The sequence below is a fragment of the Nanorana parkeri genome, unplaced genomic scaffold (assembly GCF_000935625.1).
Source record: "Nanorana parkeri isolate BGI_ZX_2015 unplaced genomic scaffold, ASM93562v1 scaffold383, whole genome shotgun sequence".
Lineage (NCBI taxonomy): Eukaryota > Metazoa > Chordata > Amphibia > Anura > Dicroglossidae > Nanorana > Nanorana parkeri.
The window spans coordinates 840,811-852,303 of NW_017306651.1; the positions used below are offsets into that span (position 1 = coordinate 840,811).

At 42.3% G+C, this 11,493-nt stretch overlaps 1 protein-coding gene and 1 long non-coding RNA gene across 2 annotated transcripts in view; both read right to left on the reverse strand.

Annotated features, from left to right (window-relative positions):
• Positions 1-11,493, reverse strand: part of SNTG2 (syntrophin gamma 2) — a 381,958-nt gene that overhangs the window by 88,252 nt on the left and 282,213 nt on the right. The window lies entirely within an intron of this gene.
• LOC108789264 overlaps positions 3,108-11,493 on the reverse strand; it is a 13,322-nt gene continuing 4,936 nt past the window's right edge. The window contains exon 3 of the long non-coding RNA XR_001941387.1: positions 3,108-3,188. This is a non-coding gene — a long non-coding RNA (uncharacterized LOC108789264). The remainder of the gene's footprint in view (positions 3,189-11,493) is intronic.

Here is an 11,493-nt window from a genome sequence, read left to right on the forward strand (position 1 = left end):
AACACAGCAAACACGCATTTTCAAGCATTTCTTACACGCATTTTCAAGCATTTCTTATTGAGTTTATTGGGCCAGAACAAGCTCTAATATGCCAAAAAAAAGCCCATGTACTTTTTCCAGCTACAGGCGTTTTGTTTATTGTGACAAAATGCTCAGATGTGTACAGAGCTATAGAAATGAATGTGATTTTGTGGGGCATATTTTTTGAGCATTTGTCAGGGCAGTAAAAGCGCTACAAAACACTCAGTGTGAACTAGTATTGCAGCAAAAGCTGCTTTTTTTTTTTAACACTACTGGGTAACTTACAGGGAGCTTAAATGAGAACTATGGGGTCAGGGCTTTTCCACATAGTTCTCCTAAGGGTCACGGGAGAACACAAATTAGCGTTCTCCCATGACCCAAAGCTCAGTATACCGCGAGCTACAGCGCACTGTATACTGAAACGCCGCTGCCGGGACAGATCCTGGCAATACTGTCTGGATCCACCCAGCTGCGGGATTGACAGCTGACTCTGTCTATCCAGAGGCTGAGCCAGCTGTGCCCGCCCCCTCCCCGTCCGTTTCGCCAGTCAGCGTTGGAGGATCGGACAGGGGAGGGGGGGAATCCCTGCAGGGATAGATCGAGAAGTGAGCGAGCGACGGTATGTGTTCGCTCAGTTCCAAATCTACTAAGCCAACCTGTGACAGTTTAATTGTCACAGGTCAGCTCAGATTATGAGGCTGAGTGAAAATCACTTGCCTCATAATTCTTCTTTAATACTAACCTGCCCCAAAAACATAGGAGGCTTCCTCACACTGGCTATGGCTACTTACTAAAGTCGGGGGCATGTCTATGAGAAAGCATACAGAGGATGCCATCTTTCAGGTAACAATAGACTAGGGAAACATGCAGCTTATGGGCAATGAGATGCATGTTGAATAGCATAGAGACAGTAACACTCCAGGTCATCAAGCAGCAACGAGGACACCTAATAATATACCCTGCTGGACAGCATTTTTCTGGGATAAGCCAAAGTAATTTTCAGCATACTTTCAGCATACTTTCAGCATACTTTTTGAATCATCAAACTTTAAAGAGAAAGGATCAGCATAGCCAGGCAAATAGCATTTTTAGAAGTGAAGGTCAACAATGGTTGCCTCTATATTTTTTTATTGACAGGTTTCCATTAAGATGGGTAAATACAGGCCTGTGATCCTTCCTACTAATGTGATTATTAAAAAGTATCCTAAGGAACAACCAACAAATGCACTGTAGGTTTATTAAAGCATGAATTTATTAAAGTGTCTAACAAACATGAGAAAGTAAAATAAAATCTTAATGATGGAAATGCTATTAATGTAATGGATTTGGATTTTGCCTCTGTTCTTCACATCAGCCTTGTACAGAAGCTGTGGCTGTTTATAAGTGGTAAAGAACAGATTAAAAGAAAGAATACAAAGAGTAAATTGAACATATTAAAACTGGGTTAATGCCAGCAGTGGTGTAACACAAGATATGGGGCCCAATTCCTTTGAATTTATTAATAATCTTGTGAATGAAATTGATAGTAGTGTTGACATTCTTGCTGAAGACAAAAGAGTCATAAAGAGTTATTACAATTCAGAAAGATAGTAGCATAGATCTTGCCAAAATGATATAATGGACAGTTAAATGGCAAATTAAATTTAAATGTTGGAAAAATGTAAGGCCATGCAACTGAGACATGGTCCTTTCATTGTCCTTTACACATCTAATGGAATACAATTGGAAAGGGTTCAGAAGCAGGCAACTAAATTAATAAAACATAGTCAGTTTGGAAGAAAAAAAGACATCTTAGAGGCAACATCATTACCATGTTCAAATACTGTATATCCAAGGCCGGTTTAATCACTTTTTTTTTATCCCTAAGACTGTACAAAAGACAAACTTATAATGAGTTTGATTAGAAGAAAGAAGATTTTTCTGTCAGTTTTGGAAAGGGTTCTTTAAAATAAGAGTGATCAGTGGGAATACTTAGCTGCATGAGGTACTAATGGCAAAAATAATGATTAAAACAAGACTTGATGATTATATTTCTAATAACATTCCTAATGATAATCACTAAAGTCTAGCAAAGCAACATTTTGATCCAGAAAATTAAGCTGACTGCCCTTGGGGTGATTAAAAGGGATTATTTTTTCTCCAGTATGATAAAGTTGCCAGCATTAGCCCAGGAAGTTTGTGTAGCCATTAGACATGTAAGCTGCGGAAAAATTCGTTTTGGTTCAGATATTTCGTTATTTCGGGTTTCAGCATTCGGATCCGAAATTCAATTCGGTTTGGGTTTCGGATTCGGATGATGAGTTTACAAATATGCGTTGAGAATACCACAGAAAACCATATATAGATATTAATACTAAAGCTGAATCACCTAGACCCGAATGGCATACGGGAGCTCCCAAATGCAATTTGGAAATTCGGATCCCGAATGCCATTTGGGTATTTCAGACATATACATATATTACTAAAGCTGAGGCTCCCAGACCCGAATGGCATTTGGGAGCTCCTGAATGCAACTTGGAGATTCGGATCCCAGAAGCCATTGGGGTCTAGGAGCCTCACCTTTAGTAATTATATGTATATATTGCTAATGGCTCCCATGTTGCCGTAATGAAAATTTGTGTTCAGACACATTCGGATGCATTAAGCCAAAAAACACATCTGATTGGCCAGAAAAGTCACATGTCCGATTCAGTTTAGTTTTTGAACGAAATTTGGACGGGATCCGAAATTCAGAAACAGAAATGCGGATTTGGACACATTGGGATTCAGAAATACGGATTTGTCCGAATGTCCGAATTTCAGAAAATTCGTCCAAATTTTGATTCGGAAAGAAATTAATTGCACATGCCTAGTAGCCATCCTCTGTACCAAAACTACAGTAGTACCGAGATAGTAGGAGGAAGTGGGATAGAGAAGGAGTCTCCAGTCATGGTTGGAGACTTTTCTGATGCCAGTAACCTAAAGGACAGCTTTCCTATATTTAGCAAATAGAAGAAGTCATTTATGTGTTGTTAAATGACCTGATCATATTTGCCTGAGGGCCCCTGGACACCTATCTAGGATGCTTTGTGGATGATCCGGCTCTGGCTGCAGGGCATTTCTCAGGAAGGCTTTCCTAATGGTGACATGAGTGGACCATGCTTGTGTAATTTGTGTTAAAATGGTCTCTTGCAGTCTCCATTAGAACCGATTGTGACAACACAGGAACAGATTTTGCTGATGAAAGAAATGTTTGGGTGATGAACGATCCGCTTTACCCAATAACAGGAAATTATCATTATTATTATTAGTAGTAGTATACAGGATTTACATAGCGCCAACAGTTTGTGCAGTGCTTTACAATATAAGGAAGATATTACAATTACAATGCAAGTCAAGACAAGATGGTAAGGAGGGCCCAGCCCCTGAGTGCTTTAAATCTATCCTCTTTTACATTCATGTCATCACCCCGAACCTACTGACTGGACAATCAGGACACATCACTACAGTTTCTCTCTTAGTTTGATTCCTGGTGTACAAGGGGAGGTTAATATAAAGCTAGGTTTCAGGTACTTACACTGGCAGTATTTGAAAACTGAGATTTTATGCTATTTAAAGTGATAAAGGATTTTAGGCAATTTTAAATCCTGATGAAATCACTTACAATGGATGCTACTCCTTGAGGTTTAAACGTTTTGGTTTCATGCAGAACCAGCTGGTCCCTGAGCACTGGTCCTAGCTTCCTGTTTTAGAGTGACTCCTTCTCAAGCAGAATGCTATGGAGTCACTCTGTGTGCGCTAGTAAGCTGTACACTGAGTAGCCAGATTATTATGACCACCTGACGTTTGTAGGCAAATTAGCTATAATTTTGCGCTGAAGCTGCTAGAGGGCCAGACCATCATAAATCAGGAAGCAGGTTGTTTACCACAGCAGTAGAAGTAATTTGTTTCTGAAGATATGGGTAAACAACGCAATTTAACAGCCTTGAACGTGGGATGATTGTTGGCGCTCGGAGCCATGGAGCGAGTATCAGCAAAACAGCAGAATTCGTTAAATGTTCAAGAGCAGCTGTTGTTAAAGTGTTTAAAGACTGGACTGTCAGCCGAAAATCTGGGTCTGGACATGCGAATTGTGGCCGTCAGCGACTAGTCAATGTTAGGGCAGAACGGAGAGTGGCAAGACTGGTACAAGACAACAGAAGGGCAACAGTGCATCAAATGACTGCAGATCTTAATCAGGGATCCTCTCAAATGATCTCTGAACGCACTGTTCGCCGTACACTGCATCGTATGGGATATGGAAGCTGAAGGCCTGTTCGAACACCTTTGCTGTCTGCAGTTAACAAGATAAAACGTCTCCAATTCGCACAGGAACACAAGGATTGGACAGTCGAGCATTGGAAAAAAGTCATGTGGTCCGATGAATCACGTTTCCAGTTGCATCATGCAGATGGCAGAGTGAGAATTTGGCGGGAATAGCATGAAAGCATGCACCCCACATGCATGAGTACAACCCTTCAAGCTGGTGGGGGCAGTGTTATGGTTTGGGGCATGTTTTCCTGGCATGATTTGGGCCCTTTAATTTGTGTGGAACAACATCTGAATAGCACAACATACCAAAGTATCGTTGCTGATCAAGTTCATCCTATCATGTTGATGGCGTATCCCAATGAAGATGGCTTCTTCCAACAAGACAATGCGCCATGCTACGGTGCTCATATTGTGCAGGAGTGGTTTCAAGAACATGAGGGAGAATTTGCCTTGCTTAGGTGGCCCCCACAATCACCAGATCTCAATCCAATTGTGCATTTGTGGGACGAAGTTGGAAGAGTCATCAGGCAGCTGGTTCCACAACCATCAAATCTCACAGAACTGGACAGTGCTATTCATCAGGCATGGTGTCAGATTCCTTGCATCACCTTTCAACATCTCGTGGAGTCAATGCCAAGAAGAATTGCCGCAGTATTGAAGGCAAAAGGTGGCCCAACGAAGTACTAATGGGGTGGTCACAATAATCTGGCCACTCAGTGTATGTGTCTTCACAAACACAGCAAGGCAAGCCACTCTCTTACTCCCTGCTTCCCACTCCTTTCTCCCTCCTCTAAGTCTGTAGATACAGTTGCTGGAGTCTGCACTGTCCTTTGTGATCTTGTACTGGACAGGAAGTGCAAGGACACTGAGCTGAGAAAGTTGGAGCCATCTGTTCAGAAACATGATGATTGTAAGTGGGTAAAATGTATTTAATATGTGTTTAATATACTACTTTAAAGAATAGGTTGGTTGATTAAATGGTGATTTCTAGTCTAGATCTTTCTTTGGGGGGCGCAAAGCTCTCACACGTTATTATGGTTTTCATTTCAGCCCATGCACTTTTTTTTTTCTTTTTTAAGATGCTTTTTTATTACATTTTAAATCTTGCATGTATTACAACAATACTACCATTACCGTATATACTCGAGTATAAGCCGACCCGAATATAAGCCGAGGTACCTAATTTTGCCACAAAGAACGGGGAAAAAGTATTGACTCGAGTATAAGCCGAGGGGGGCACTTTTCACCCAAAAAAATGGGCAGAAAATCTCGGCTTATACTCGAGTCAATACTTTTTCCCCGTTCTTTGTGGCAAAATTAGGTACCTCGGCTTATATTCGGGTCGGCTTATACTCGAGTCAATACTTTTTCCCCGTTCTTTGTGGCAAAATTAGGTACCTCGGCTTATATTCGGGTCGGCTTATACTCGAGTCAATACTTTTTCCCCGTTCTTTGTGGCAAAATTAGGTACCTCGGCTTATATTCGGGTCGGCTTATACTCGAGTCAATACTTTTTCCCCGTTCTTTGTGGCAAAATTAGGTACCTCGGCTTATATTCGGGTCGGCTTATACTCGAGTCAATACTTTTTCCCCGTTCTTTGTGGCAAAATTAGGTACCTCGGCTTATATTCGGGTCGGCTTATACTCGAGTCAATACTTTTTCCCCGTTCTTTGTGGCAAAATTAGGTACCTCGGCTTATATTCGGGTCGGCTTATACTCGAGTCAATACTTTTTCCCCGTTCTTTGTGGCAAAATTAGGTACCTCGGCTTATATTCGGGTCGGCTTATACTCGAGTCAATACTTTTTCCCCGTTCTTTGTGGCAAAATTAGGTACCTCGGCTTATATTCGGGTCGGCTTATACTCGAGTCAATACTTTTTCCCCGTTCTTTGTGGCAAAATTAGGTACCTCGGCTTATATTCGGGTCGGCTTATACTCGAGTCAATACTTTTTCCCCGTTCTTTGTGGCAAAATTAGGTACCTCGGCTTATATTCGGGTCGGCTTATACTCGAGTCAATACTTTTTCCCCGTTCTTTGTGGCAAAATTAGGTACCTCGGCTTATATTCGGGTCGGCTTATACTCGAGTCAATACTTTTTCCCCGTTCTTTGTGGCAAAATTAGGTACCTCGGCTTATATTCGGGTCGGCTTATACTCGAGTCAATACTTTTTCCCCGTTCTTTGTGGCAAAATTAGGTACCTCGGCTTATATTCGGGTCGGCTTATACTCGAGTATATACGGTATTGATCTTGCTGTTGTTGTTTCTGATAATGACACAAAAAGATCATCATTTGTTACTTTCACGGGTTTGCTAATACAATGTTAAATGAAAGAAGAAAAGACCATTTGATGGCTTATTAGTAGATAAATAGAAGGCACACTCATTCTGAGGATTATAAGTATTATAAATTACATTAGGAATTATGGACGTAGATGCCAACCAAAGTGCCTAGATAAGATCAAAAAGTTGTGGACGACATCTATTTTAGTAATTCTATATATAAAAAATAACCTTTTTGGCATTAAAGAAGGGAATTCTCATAAGATGCTCATAGTGTTGGGTACCTTGCAACTCACCCAGTATACCCAAAAGAAACACTGTGGGGTTACATATTTGGAAAGTCCAGAGCCATCTATTTGACAGAGTTTGGTAGTAGTGTAGGGTAGTGGACAGGATTGCAGTTTGCCAATCTGCCACTAGATGTCCCCATAGGCAATAGTGAGTGACTGAGGGAGTCACTGTAGAGTTAAATGTTGCACTGTCCTGAGTGGGCTCTATGTCCAGGGAGAGCTACATATATAGTTTTGGGCGGGGGAGCCGCCCAGAAGGGAGCTGTCCAGGTGTGTGTGCAGTTGGCATAGTGATTTACACAGGACAAGGCCTACCACCATGTAGTCACTGTGGATATCTTTCAGCTTTACCTAAGGGGGGGGAAGCAAAGAAGGGCAGGAGCAGCACTATCTTGGACTACTCGCATCCCTGTAGAATGCAGGATTCTGGGCAATACCTCTCCGTTGGCTCTGGGCTACACCTTGACTTATCCTCTCTCTGCTATCCATTGGTAACTATTTCTGTGTGCTTGAACAAGTAATGCACCATCATCAGTGAATGGGATGACTAAAGCCTGTATTATATTGTACATAAGAAGATGTTTAAGTAAAAGTTCAAAAGGCCCTCTATGTTGACTGATTCTTCCCCCAACCTTTAAGATGGGTGGTTTCTCCTAGAAGCAAACTTGTGGTGGGCTGGACTGCTGCTGTAACGATGTAATGGAGTGTATGTGGTGAGAGATCACGGCAATACTGGTTAGGCCAGGTACAAGTTGCTCTCAGAGGTGAGCTCTCCCATGAAGGGGCGATGTGCTGAGATTCCGCCCTTGAGCGTTGAGTACCTTGAGAGCCCTGTGTTCAAAGTATTCCAGGGGATCTGAACCACTACAAAGGTAGCCAGGGCAACAAAGAGGTAATGGATGCCTAGTGTCCCGCACAGCTGAAACACCACCGCTGGGATCAGTAGATGGTTCCCGCTGCACAACAGTAGTAACTGGGATTCTGAGTGATTTTCATTGACCGATCTAACACTTACAAAAAAAACCATTGTAGGGGAAAACAATGGTGGTTGGTGAAAGGAATGATGGTCAGCGGTTTCTACTGTCATTCATATACAAGATAATCATTGACAGATACAACAAAAGTTGGTATAGGTCTATGGATAACTTAAAGGAGAATTATGACCTAAGGGCAAATAAAAATACTCCTTACCTTTACTGTATTAGCATTCTTCCTTTTTTCTGAAGTCACAGCACATCACAGATAAAATCATCAAAACCAACACCAAACAGCCCCCTGCAGCCCTTCTCCAAGCTCCTTTCCTGTTGCATGCTGATCAATGCTTGCCAGTCTGCAGGGATCCCCTGTGACATAATTCACCATATATAGACTTGCCCATATGTGGTAAATGATGAAGAGAGAGAGGGCTCCTTGCCCTCTCTCTCTCTCCCTGCCCTGTGTCACACTGACATCCTAGAATCACTGGGGATCGCTGAAGAGAGAGGGGAAAGAGGGCTCTCTCTTCCACATTTACCACTTATGGGCAAGTCCATATATGGTGAATGATGTCAGTGGGGATCCCTGGCAAGCATCCGATCAGCTGGGATCCCCAGTGACATAATTCACCATACATGGACTTGCTCATATGTGGTAAATGATGAAGAGAGAGAGAGGGCTCCTTTCCCCCCGCTCTCTCTCCCTGCCCTGTGTCACGCTGACATCCTAGAAGAGAGAGGGGAAAGAGGGCTCTCTCTTCAACATTTATCACATATAGGCAAGTCCATATATGGTGAATTATGTCACTGGGGATCAGGGCCGGATTTACTCCCCCTGCCGCCCCAAGGCCAGGTTCCACAATACGAGGATCCCTGCTGATCGGATGCTTGCCTGTCTGCAGGGATCTCCAGTGACATTCATCATGTATGGACTTGTACCATGTAAGGCCCATATGTGGTAAATGATGGAGAGAGCCCTCTTTCCCCTCTCTCTTCAGCGATCCCCAGTAATTAGGATGTCAGTGTGACACAGGGCAAGGAGAGAGAGGGGAAGGAGCCCTCTCTCTCTCTCTCTTCATCATTTACCACATATGGGCAAGTACATACAGTATATGGTGAATTATGTCACAGGGGATCCCTGCAGACAGCGTAGTGGAGTAGGCGGGGCAGATGAAGAATGGAGGGGGATCGAGGGCTACACCGCAACGTGTCTGGAAGGCTGGCACAGAGGACGGGACGTGAAGGTAAGGAGAGAGCTGCGTGGACAGAGCTGCTGCGCATGTCGATATATTCGTGGATGCGCAGCAGCTCTCAAGAATCACTGTCAGTCACAGTGATGAAGAGCAGTGGGGAGGATACCGACAGTATTGTTGGGATCTCTCCTCATTGCGTAACTTAGCCCCGTCCACCATGTTAAAGAAGGGTTTACAGGCTTAGGGTGCATTTGGCTTATAGGAGCAAATTACACTATTTACTCCTTTAGGCTAAGGAATGCAATAATAAAGAAAAAATAGAACCCCATAGTTCTCATTTAATGTATTTAGTAGTGAAGATACAAGAAAGCTATCTAAGATGGAAAAACAATTCAAGTACTGATCAGAGCTTGTAGTCCTTGAAATAGCCAAATTACGCACACAGACTTTTTAGAGAGAAACACATCAGTTGCAAAGTCTATACAGGAATGAATTTTACTGAAACACTGTAAATCCATGTACAAAGCAAAGCATTTTATCACAGCCTTGACATCTTTACATTGATATTTTTTCCACTTCTGACTACTTTGATGCAGGCTCTTAAACTAGAACTTTTTCTACACCCAGAGACACTTTCCTTTAAGTGTCTTGACCTTTAAATAAAATCCAGCAGAGAGCGAGCTATAAATTATTAATTTTTGCTGGAGGTATTGATACAAGAAAAGCTCTAAGAAAAGAAATAATTTATATTTTATACTCCCAGATAAGTGAATTTGGGTTTGGTTTCTGGAAAATGTTAAGATTTTGTTATGGAAGCATGTACCACATTGAAATGCATAACTCACATTATGAGGGCTCTGAAGGAAACGTACTACTCCCTCCCCTGTCCATTGATGCCCAAGCGAATTTGGTACTTTTTGTGAACACAACCCTGCCACCCTCCCCCATACTGTTGCTATGTTCCCTCATTGCTATGGCCTTTCTAAAGGTGCCCACACACCTTGCGATAATCGTATGATAATCGCGGGAAATCTCGCGATCATACGATTATCGTAAGGTGTGTGGAAGCCCTGCAACCTCCACTACTGTAAGGTCGCACAACTTTTATCTTACGAACATGTTCAAAAACCCGCCGAGCACCGTACAATGTTCGTAAGATAAAAGCCGGACGGGCCGATGTGCGCAAGCGCACGCTGCCCGTTCAGCATTGCGGTCATCGGAAGCCCGCCCCTCAGGGCGATCATCGCAAGTACGATCTGCCTGTCCAAGATAGGCAGATCTTACGTTTTTTTAATTACCTTACAACCATCGCAAGACAAAATTCTTGCGATGGTTGTAAGGTGTGTGCCTAGCCTTAGTATTACAGACATGGGCAGAACAATTTATGGGTGTAGATTCATCATCCTTGTACTTTTTGTTAAGTATAGGTGAAAACACCACCTATGGCAGTTTATCTCATGACAGTAACAGCTCTGCTATGTTACCCTGACATCAGTAGGTTTAGGGCACTAGAGGTCAGATATTTACTGCTGAATTTAAATGTTTAAATAAGCTATGGTGCACAGAGGATTAAAATAATGTAAAACAGGCCATTTTTTATTTTTTCAGATAAAAGTATTTAAAAACTACAAAAAGGGGTTCTGTCTAGGGAATGCACCGTTATATCAGCCGCCGAAACATATCGGTCATCCTATTCTCTCCTCCCCTCAGGGCGCTGCTCTGTGTCCCAGCTGGGAGGAGAGAAACTGTCACAAGCGGCCGAACGCTGCAGGGGTAGAGCGCTGTAAGCGGCCAGTGTCTTTCCTCCCGCACCGCTCAGCCTCCTGTCACAGATCGGCAGAGCGGTGTGTGGGCGGAGACAGCCAGCGCTGTCACAGGAGGCTGAGCTCTCCTCCCACACCGCCCCCTCAGCCTCTTGTGACAGCTGTCAGGAAGCAGAGCGAGGTACAAACACTCAGTGATCAGTGATCGCTGAGTGTTTGTAAATAATTGAGGACCGAGTATGTTTACTATATCCTCAATTATGAATGAATGGGAAGTGCTCTACATCACCTCCTGTTCATTCATAGTTGTGGATATAGTAAACATACTATGTTCTCATGTTATGAGTGAACAGGAACACTCAGTATAAAGGATTCCTGTTCATTTACTGTATAACAGGTGCTGCAGAAAAAGAGATTGATGACTCTGTGTCCTCAATCTCGTTTTCTATTTTAAAAGGGAAATATCAGGGGTCTGTTTAAACCTTTAATATTTTCCAGAAGCCCCTAAAAGTAAAGTAAAAAATAAAAATATTTAATAAAAATGAATAAATAAATAAAAATTTAATATTAAAAAATTAAAACATTTATAAAAAATGAAATGTTAAAATTTTTTGAAAAAGTTTGAATAAAAAACATTTTCGGTTTCGGTTTTGGCCTGACATTTTTTTCATTTCGGTTT